Source organism: Diabrotica undecimpunctata, chromosome 6 (genome assembly GCF_040954645.1).
Source record: "Diabrotica undecimpunctata isolate CICGRU chromosome 6, icDiaUnde3, whole genome shotgun sequence".
Lineage (NCBI taxonomy): Eukaryota > Metazoa > Arthropoda > Insecta > Coleoptera > Chrysomelidae > Diabrotica > Diabrotica undecimpunctata.
The window spans coordinates 102,003,557-102,013,332 of record NC_092808.1 but is presented as its reverse complement, the minus strand read 5'-3'; positions in this window follow the sequence as shown (position 1 = coordinate 102,013,332).

The following is a 9,776-nucleotide window of genomic DNA, read 5'->3' as shown; positions in this document are numbered from 1 at the left end:
ATTAGATATCTGATTTTTATTTGATGTATATTTTAATTAAGGTGTTGATTGCCGGTATAAGCAAACATTCATTTATTGGCTAATACCTTCGGACAGCTGAGCTGGTAAGTGGAAGGTCTCTATCTAGTCATGAGTCTAATAAATTGGACATGAAGTTAAATCAGCTAATGATATGACTAAAGGAATAAAGATACAAAAAGAAACGGGAAATAACTGTATTGAAGATTCTCTAGATTTCCTAATGGTATTACCAGGCAATAACCTTTTTTGAGTGGTCTATTGTAAACTGATCATACTTTAGTTAGTTGGATTATTATATATATATATATATATATATATATATATATATATATATATATATATATATATATATATATATATATATATAAGAATAAGAAAAAAGAAGTAATGACTCGTGTGGAATATATATATATATATATATATATATATATATATATATATATATATATATATATATATATATATATATATTGTTATGATATGTAAAATCGAGAAAAATATTGGTTTGTTTAAAAATATTTCAAAATTCAATAACATTAAAATAATTCAGATAAGTAGGATAATATCCAACAAACATTTCGAAGAAGGAGAGTTATTAATTTCTTGAATTACCTGTACTAAACAAAATGTAAGCTTTGCATAAATTGTTTCTTTGTTATACTTGAGTGACCCGCATAATTTTAAGTGAAATCCCAAAGACAATTGAAATACATTAATGCAGTGATTAAAGACAATAGAAGGGATTATAGAAAGAGGTTTTTGTTAGTTTTTAAGAATTATAGAAAAATATTATTTGTAAATAAGTTTTAGGAAATTTATAATTATAGGTAAAAATTTGTTTGTTATCGAAATGAAAAAATGGGGGAATTGTGACGAGTTTTGATTGGCGGAGATTGAAAAAGGTGGGATAAGTATGTAGGAAAAAGTTTAGCGAGATTGAAGGGGAAAAGATATAATCAGTTGGTTTTCCAAATCTGTAAGAGGAACAGTGATTGTTCTCTGGCGGTTCCTGAAATGTAGCAAGCAGTAGTGTTGAATGTTAGTGAGTTTTTAGGGAGTTAGTGTATCTGACAGAAGCTGAAGCAGCAAAATATTGTAAGTCATATTTCTCTACTTATATTCCAAGAGTCACTGTTCAGGCCAACGAGAGATTCAGTTTATCGTAAAGAGAAGATATTCCAAGAGTCATTTTTCACTCGGGCCAACGAGAGATTCAGTTTATCGAGAGGAGAAAGGCTATCATAATTTGAATGATTTGTGCTTTTGAAGGAGATCATTAACGACGATATACTTGCAACAATCTGTGTAAGATTGCTGATTACATAGGGAGCGGTTGAGAGGAGATAATATAGTCTACAATGAACAAGGATTTGGACCACTCATCATCAGAGAGAGATATTTTGTTTTCTGAAGTTTTTTCTTTTATTGATAACACAATTTTTACACTTAATTTAGAAAGGATATAAATATTTTGATTAGGAGAGTTAGAATAGTTCGGAATTTTGAGATTTCAATTAATATTGTTTGTACCATAAATTTTGATTGTTCACGTACGGAGAACAAAATTTTGAGAATCCTTATATGAGATTTGTTTATTGAAAACTTTTGAGTGTGAATTATTTCATTATTTTTATTTCAATATATAGTGTTAGATCATATGTGTTTTTTATTATTCCGGTATTCTCTGGACCTTACCTTTCACATGTAATAGCATAGATATTGAAGCACGAATTTAACCCTGAGATAAAAGAATTAAAAATTGTGATAGAGTCATAATCATATCATTTAAATAATTTTAATTAATCAAAAAAATTAATTAGCTAATTATTGCTTGGCGCACCAAGACTTTAAATATCACAATAATATATATATATATATATATATATATATATATATATATATATATATATATATATATATATATATAAACTAAGGTACACTCGAAGAGTGGTGGGTTTTTCGGTCAAAGTGGAGAAATAAAAGACAAAGACGATGGCTACTTCATCTATTTATTGAAGACGTTTCGCTTTCTGCTCAGAAAGCATCATCAGTTCATCTAAAAAGAACAATATGAAACCAAACATCCATAGAGAAGTTATAACCAAAGTGTGTTACCTTACAAAGACATGTAGCAGTCAGTGATGTTAAAAATATGAAAAAGCTTGCAAAGCTGGACATTCAGAGTTAACGTTGTATATAACAATTAATTGAAACTAGGTAAAGTTTGCAATTTGACAAAATTAGCACAGCAAAAGAACATGTGATAAAAATACATGTGTATATAAAAAAAATTTTATAAAAACTTAGTAAAAAACATTAAGGTTTATTTTAAAGTGTAAAGAACTAGAAAGATCATTAGATTGCACTTCCAACAAATTTATTTAAAAATTATATTTTAATTTTAACTTTAGGTAACATTATAAGTTATTAAAGATTAATAGTAATAAAGAGAAAAATGAAGTTACCAGTCTTTAGCTTACTGAGGCTCGTTGGTAAATGAATTTAAAGGTTTGACACCCACGCACAACAACGTGAGTTGTTGTTCCACTCACGTTGTTGTGCGTGGGTGTCAAACCTTTAAATTCATTTACCAACGAGCCTCAGTAAGCTAAAGACTGGTAACTTCATTTTTCTCTTTATTACTATTAATCTTTAATAACTTATAATGTTACCTAAAGTTAAAATTAAAATATAATTTTTAAATAAATTTGTTGGAAGTGCAATCTAATGATCTTTCTAGTTCTTTACACTTTAAAATAAACCTTAATGTTTTTTACTAAGTTTTTATAAAAATTTTTTTATATACACATGTATTTTTATCACATGTTCTTTTGCTGTGCTAATTTTGTCAAATTGCAAACTTTACCTAGTTTCAATTAATTGTTATATACAACGTTAACTCTGAATGTCCAGCTTTGCAAGCTTTTTCATATTTTTAACATCACTGACTGCTACATGTCTTTGTAAGGTAACACACTTTGGTTATAACTTCTCTATGGATGTTTGGTTTCATATTGTTCTTTTTAGATGAACTGATGATGCTTTCTGAGCAGAAAGCGAAACGTCTTCAATAAATAGATGAAGTAGCCATCGTCTTTGTCTTTTATTTCTCCACTTTGACCGAAAAACCCACCACTCTTCGAGTGTACCTTAGTTTATATTGGATTGACGGTCGTACTCCTTTTCTCGATATATATATATATATATATATATATATATATATATATATATATATATATATATATATATATATATATATATATATATATATATATATATATATGAATACGTGCTCCAGAATTCTAAAACTCTGTACCAGCTTTAGAAGTTACTAGATAGTCTTCGAAAGGTGTTTGCCGCATGCGATCTTATTAATATCTCGCAGCCATGCAAGATATGGTTGACTATGAAATCGCATATACTGCCACGATTTTCTCTCTTATTTCATTTTATGCATCGATAGTGGAGTACTGATTTCTATTTTTAAAAATTTTGGCATATGGGCTACTGGTGTCCTAAGGGTGTTAATTATGACCTAAACATGTAATGTTAATAGGTAAGCGTCCGTGATTGACATACCACTTGAAAGTTTATTATTTTTTACGATAAGAAACGTGCAAAAAAACTGGCATAACAGGAGGTCGTTAAACGAAAAATTTTACCTTGGAAAAGTTGTGGAAAATAAGGAAAATTCAAAAAGTCATAAGGGATAAAATCGTGGTTAAACTTCGTATTGAAATCTGACGGTCTACTACAAATAGTCTGTCCCTCCTTGACTTTACAGTACACGAACATACGGCAATGCAATCCTTATAGGAGTTTTTAGCGCGGAGATGCCGATAACTTCAAAAGAATTTTCAATCGAACATTACCAGGGTCCTAAAAATGTAGGGCCCTAAAAATGTTAAATTAGAACTAACCTGTTACAGTCAATAATAGCAGTGTAGTAAAACAATATTTTTCATTGTTTTTTTGTGAGTGATAGTCATTTTCGAAAAGTCATCAGCAATTTTATAATCAATTTGCGTAATAACTTTTTTTTTGGTAAAGAATGTTAGAATATCCAACAAGTGGATGTTGTTCTATGGTTGTGAATTTATATATTGACAGTATAGACGGTCAGTCAAGTTTAAGTAAAGTTGTATATTGTCCTACTGTTGAGAATAAATAAATTATAATTGTTGATGGTCAGTTCACCTAAATTAAATTATAACAAAGAATATCAAATAAGCTTATAATTATTACTGACAAAATTGTATTGAGTAACTTATTGCTTATTTGGAAATTTGGATCCTAATTGCAGTTTTTTCTTATTCTTAACGACTGATTTCCAACCTGAAATTAATATCATTTTAATGTGTTTACACCTTCATTAAAATTTAGTATAAATTCTAAACTTGAAATTAATTTTAGTTAGTTCATTTTTTAGTTAAGTAGTCCATTTGAGGAGGAATAGAGGAGCAGAGTGCGGCTCGGACCACTGCCTGATAATAGGAAAAATATATACACCATTCGTAGACAGGAACCACACAGACATCAACAAAGAACACAGAGAAAAAATAGAGAGAACTACGTACACCTTAGATAATCTAGATAACGAGAGCATACAGTTACTTTACTCCTGGAGACTAACACAAAAACTACAGGAATCACACAGATCAACGACGGATGAATACGAACATATAAAAAACTACATGAAAGACGCAGCGCTAGAAGCCTTAGGGCCACAGGTACGAAGAGTAGATAAACCATATTGGTGGGATAAAGAAGTGGAAGAAAAGATAAAAAGAAAGAAGGAAGTATATCTACAGTTATTACAACAGGGAGACGAACATACAAAACAACAATATAAAAACTTGAATAAAGAAGTCAAACGAGAAGTGGTTAAAAAGAAAAATAGTACATGGGAACAAAAATGCCATTACCTAGACAACCATATAGGAGGGACAAAAAGCTCTGAAGCCTGGAGAACTATAAAAACGATGAGAACAACGACAAAAAACCAAGTCATAATAAATAGAATACCAGAGAACACATGGGTAGAGTATTTTGAGAACTTATTAACAGAGAGAAGAGAAAGGTTTAAACAGACAAATGAACAAGTGGAAGTAGAAGGAAGAATCGAAATATCAATAGAACAATTGAATGAAGCAGTTAAGGGAATGAAATTTAAAAAATCTCCAGGCCCAGACGGAATACATCCAGAGTTGATTAGGTATGGATCATCAAAACTGTTTGAGATGATCCGAAAATTATTCGAAAGATGCTTAAACGGAGAAGAAGTTCCAGAAGAATGGAGACAATCGTATATCTCTCCAATACACAAGAAAGGCACAAAGATGGATCCTAAAAACTATAAGGGATCGCAATGATTGCTACTATAGGCCGACTATACTCAAAAGTACTACGAAACCTGATAGAAAATGATATTAAAGACAAACAACCCGAAGAACAAGCGGGATTTAGGGCCGGACGCTCCACTATGGATAATATCTTCACAATAAAAATTGCAATGGAAAAACGAGTGCAGAGAAATAGAGAAACTCATATAGCTTTAATATATTTGGAAAAAGCATATGACAGTGTACCGATCTCCCAACTATGAATAGAAATGGGTAACTTGAAAATAAACCCAATTCTTATTAACGCCACTCAAAAATATTACGAACAAAATTTTGCAAGAATTAAAATGGGACAAGAAATCACCTCTCCTTTTCAAACAACAAAAGGACTAAGACAAGGCTGCTGTCTGTCACCCACCTTATTTAAAATCTATTTGGACAGATCCTTAGTGAAATGGGTAAAAAAATGTAGAAACATGGGAATAACGGTGGAAGAAAACAAGCTATATACACTTTTCTTTGCGGATGACCAGGTAGTAATTGCCGAAGACAGCTACGATCTTAGCTATATGGTAAGAAAACTGCAAGAAGAATATGAGGTGGCAGGTCTAAACATGAATATGACAAAATGTGAATATCTCTCAGTGGGAACAGATGAAATATGTGACCTAGTCTTGGAAGACGACAAAATCAAAGGCGTGCAATCCTGCAAATATTTGGGGGTCATTTTCAACAAGAAGGGAAATAGGGCAGATGAAATCAGGGAAAGAATAAACAGGGGCAGAGCAGCGACCCGTGCCTTAAACTCTCTTCTCTGGCAAAAAACAATTCGACGAGAAACCAAAAAACACATTTATGGTAGTATAATCCAAAGTATTACACTTTACGGTTCGGAAGTATGGGACGTCACCAAAGCTAATAGAAACAAACTTATGACGACAGAAATGGATTATCTGAGACGAAGCTGCGGTAGATCGAAACTGGAGAGAGTTAGAAACGAACAAATAAGAAACGAAATGAAAATGGAGCGAAATATCAATGATGACATAGAAAGAAAACAATTAATCTGGTTCGGACATGTTAAAAGAATGCCAGAGTACAGATGGCCTAGGAGAGTACTGGAATGGATCCCTCCTGAAAGAAGAAAGAGAGGACGACCACGAAGAAGTTGGCGCAACGATATTGATGAAGCAATGGCGGCAAGAGACTTAGAAGAGGCAACTGCATATGACAGAAAAAGATGGAAATTGGGGGCGGAGAAGCGGCGACAGCCGTATTAAATCCGTTATTATATATTATATATAGTCCATTTGATTCGTTGAAATTCATTAAAATTGTTAGTTAGTTCAGTTAGTTCATTTTTTAGTTAGTTCATTTGATTTGTTGAAGTTCATATCGACTATATTATTGTGGTTTTTCCTTCCCATTGTTATTAGGGAAAAAACAAATCTTAGTCAGCATGGTGAATTATCGTGTAAATCAAGGATATGATTCACTTTCAAAAATAATACAAACAGTGGCAGTAGAAACCGGCATTTCCGAAAAAACAATTTACTCTGTAAGAAAAGAAAATTCCTCGGAACTTGGATTACAACTAGCAAAGATACGATCCAAAAACAAGCTTACTCTATTGCCGCGTGATAAAACTTACGATTAAGGAACAAGGAGTAGCATTAGTCGAATGGTGCATGATTTTTTTCGTAAGAATACGCCCCCAACATTACATTCTGTATTAGCAGTAGTAGTAAATAAAGACAAACAGCTACCTATTTTTTCCAGAACTACACTGCATAGACTAATTATTAAGGACAAGGGATTTGTGTACACAAAACGGGACAAAAAGCCAATGTTGATAGAAAAATGTGGATTTAAAAGTGGAAAAGAGTTGTGCAAAATAATGGAAAACTTCCTGCTTCTATTTTAGAAGTATTAGAAAACTGCGATATTCATATGTATCCAAATATCAGAATATATCTGCAAATATTAACTACACTGCTAGTCAGTGCAGCAACAGCAGGGCGTAGGTTTTCTACGTCTAAAGCGTCTAAAGACTTGGCTTAGAAATAGAATTTCGGAGGAAAGGTTAACTGATTTAGCACTTATCAATGTGCATCCTGAAATTTCTCTAGATGTTGATGCAATCATAGAGCGATTTGCTAAATCGGATAGGCGAAAAGAATACATTTTATAAACTTATATAATATTTACTTATCTTATTCTTATAGCATTTTTATTCACTGAACTTTTATTTACCACTCGTTGCCGGCTGTTGCTGACAATTAGTGAGAAATATCAATAGCGAGTAAAAAAATATTCCACTCACTTGTAGACTAATATGCCTAATTATAGAAATAACTATTCTTAAATTATATTATGTTTTTTGTCGAATAAATTAATTTAAATAAAATTATGGTTACACTTCTTCTTAAGGTTCCTTCTTCATTACGGAAGGGTAGCTATAAGTACGCCAAGTTGCTTTATATCTTGAGCTGTTCTTAGTATCGAATACGTGTCTATGCCTCTCCAGTCTCTTACATTCTCCAGCCAGGAGCATTTTCTTCTTCCTGGACCTCTTTTTCCTTCTACTTTCCCTTCCATTACGAGTCGTAGAAAGTTATATTTATGTCCCCTGTAAATATGTCCTAGATAACTCGTTTTTCTGTTATTTACAATAATATTTAGGAAGTCTCTCTCAGTCCTTACTCTTCTCAGCACATCGTTGTTGGTCACGTGCTCTGTCCACGAAATCTTTAGCATCCTTCGAAACACACATTTCAAAGGCTTCTATACGCCTCATACTTTTAATTCCGAGAGTACATGTTTTCACTCCGTATAGCAATAAGGAATAAATGAATGTTTTTATAAATTAGTATCCAATATCCAACGATAAGATAGATTTTATTAGGAATGTTTAATACATTTATTAATGTTTACACTTACATTGAGTTATTGCATTTAAATTACTTAACTTTTGTTTATACTTATTTATCCTTGGTTTGTTCTTGATTTTGTAGCCATACGATAGGTGGGTTTAAATTAATTGTCTTTAAAATACCTAGTTTAAATTGACAGTCCTTGATTTTTTAGTATTTATATTTTAATAACTTTCCTTTAGTTTAATGGTCTTGTACACTTGATTTTATTGTCATAGAGTATGTGGGTTTTAATTATTGTTTTTTGGTTTAAATTTAAGACCCTTTAATGTTGTACCCTTCTTTGCACACGTACGGTATTTGGGTTTTGATAACTTCTCTTTGGTTTAATATATCGCTTAAAATAATTATTGAGAAAATGGTTCCCTTACATAAGACACAAATCATATCAATTTTTTAGAGTTCAGCCACTGAAAGGTGCAAAATCACCCTCAAGACCCATGACCACCCCATGGAAAATTTCTGGATACGCCACTGACTATTCCTGACTATGCCTTCCTTGTAGCCGATAATAATACAAGTCCCCTGGAAGACGAGACATCACAAACACGTTCGAATAATAAACATCAACAAAACATCGAAAATATAGAGCTTTAACCAAGCACATCAAAACAATCTAATGAAATCGTGTCGCCATTTACAAAAGTCATTTCAGATATTTCACCCGTGCCAAAACTGAATAAAACTGTGAGCAAACGTGCAAAAAAGTGGTCATTCTTTTAACGTCACCAGAACATGTTAGCGAAGTCAAAATGAAAAAAGATAAGATACTTTTTAAAGGTGAAATGGCTATAAAAAATATTAAAAAGAGGAAAAATGAATCGTCCCCAAGTAGTGAAAGTGAAAAAGAACAACTAACATTTTCTAGTAGTGCATCTGAAAACGAAGCTTTTGGTGAAAATGAATGCATTTGTTGTGGTGATAATTATAAATGTACAACATGACTGGATTTGTTTACGTTGTGAGTTTTGGCTAGAGAGTTCTGCACAAAATATGTGGATCTGTGTCAGAGATGTGAGTAGATATGTTGAAATTAATGTAGGTATGAAAAATGTGTGAAATGAATAACTAGAAATCTTAACATTTGTAGTCTAGATTTAGACTTAATAAAAAATTTTCATTATTTTCAAGGTATTTTTTTTAATTATGTTTTTTAAATAAATCTGTTACTATGGGCAACAACCTAATAGTATGTGAAGACGGCAAATTCAAATTTTTCCAGATCTTGATCTTGTAAAATTTTCTTGTACACGTTACTTGTAAACTTATTATGTTTTGTTTATTTTGAGGACAATATATGATCTAACAATATACCTGAACATTATTTTCATTGTGTTCTCTAAACCCAAATTACTGTCACAAATGTTTCTTCGTGGCCTTCTATCCCGGACTTACCCTACCATGTTTTTTTATTGCTAGCAAATTTTAAAATCGTAACAGAAATGTATACAGAATCAACATACTTATCGATAAGTTTGAC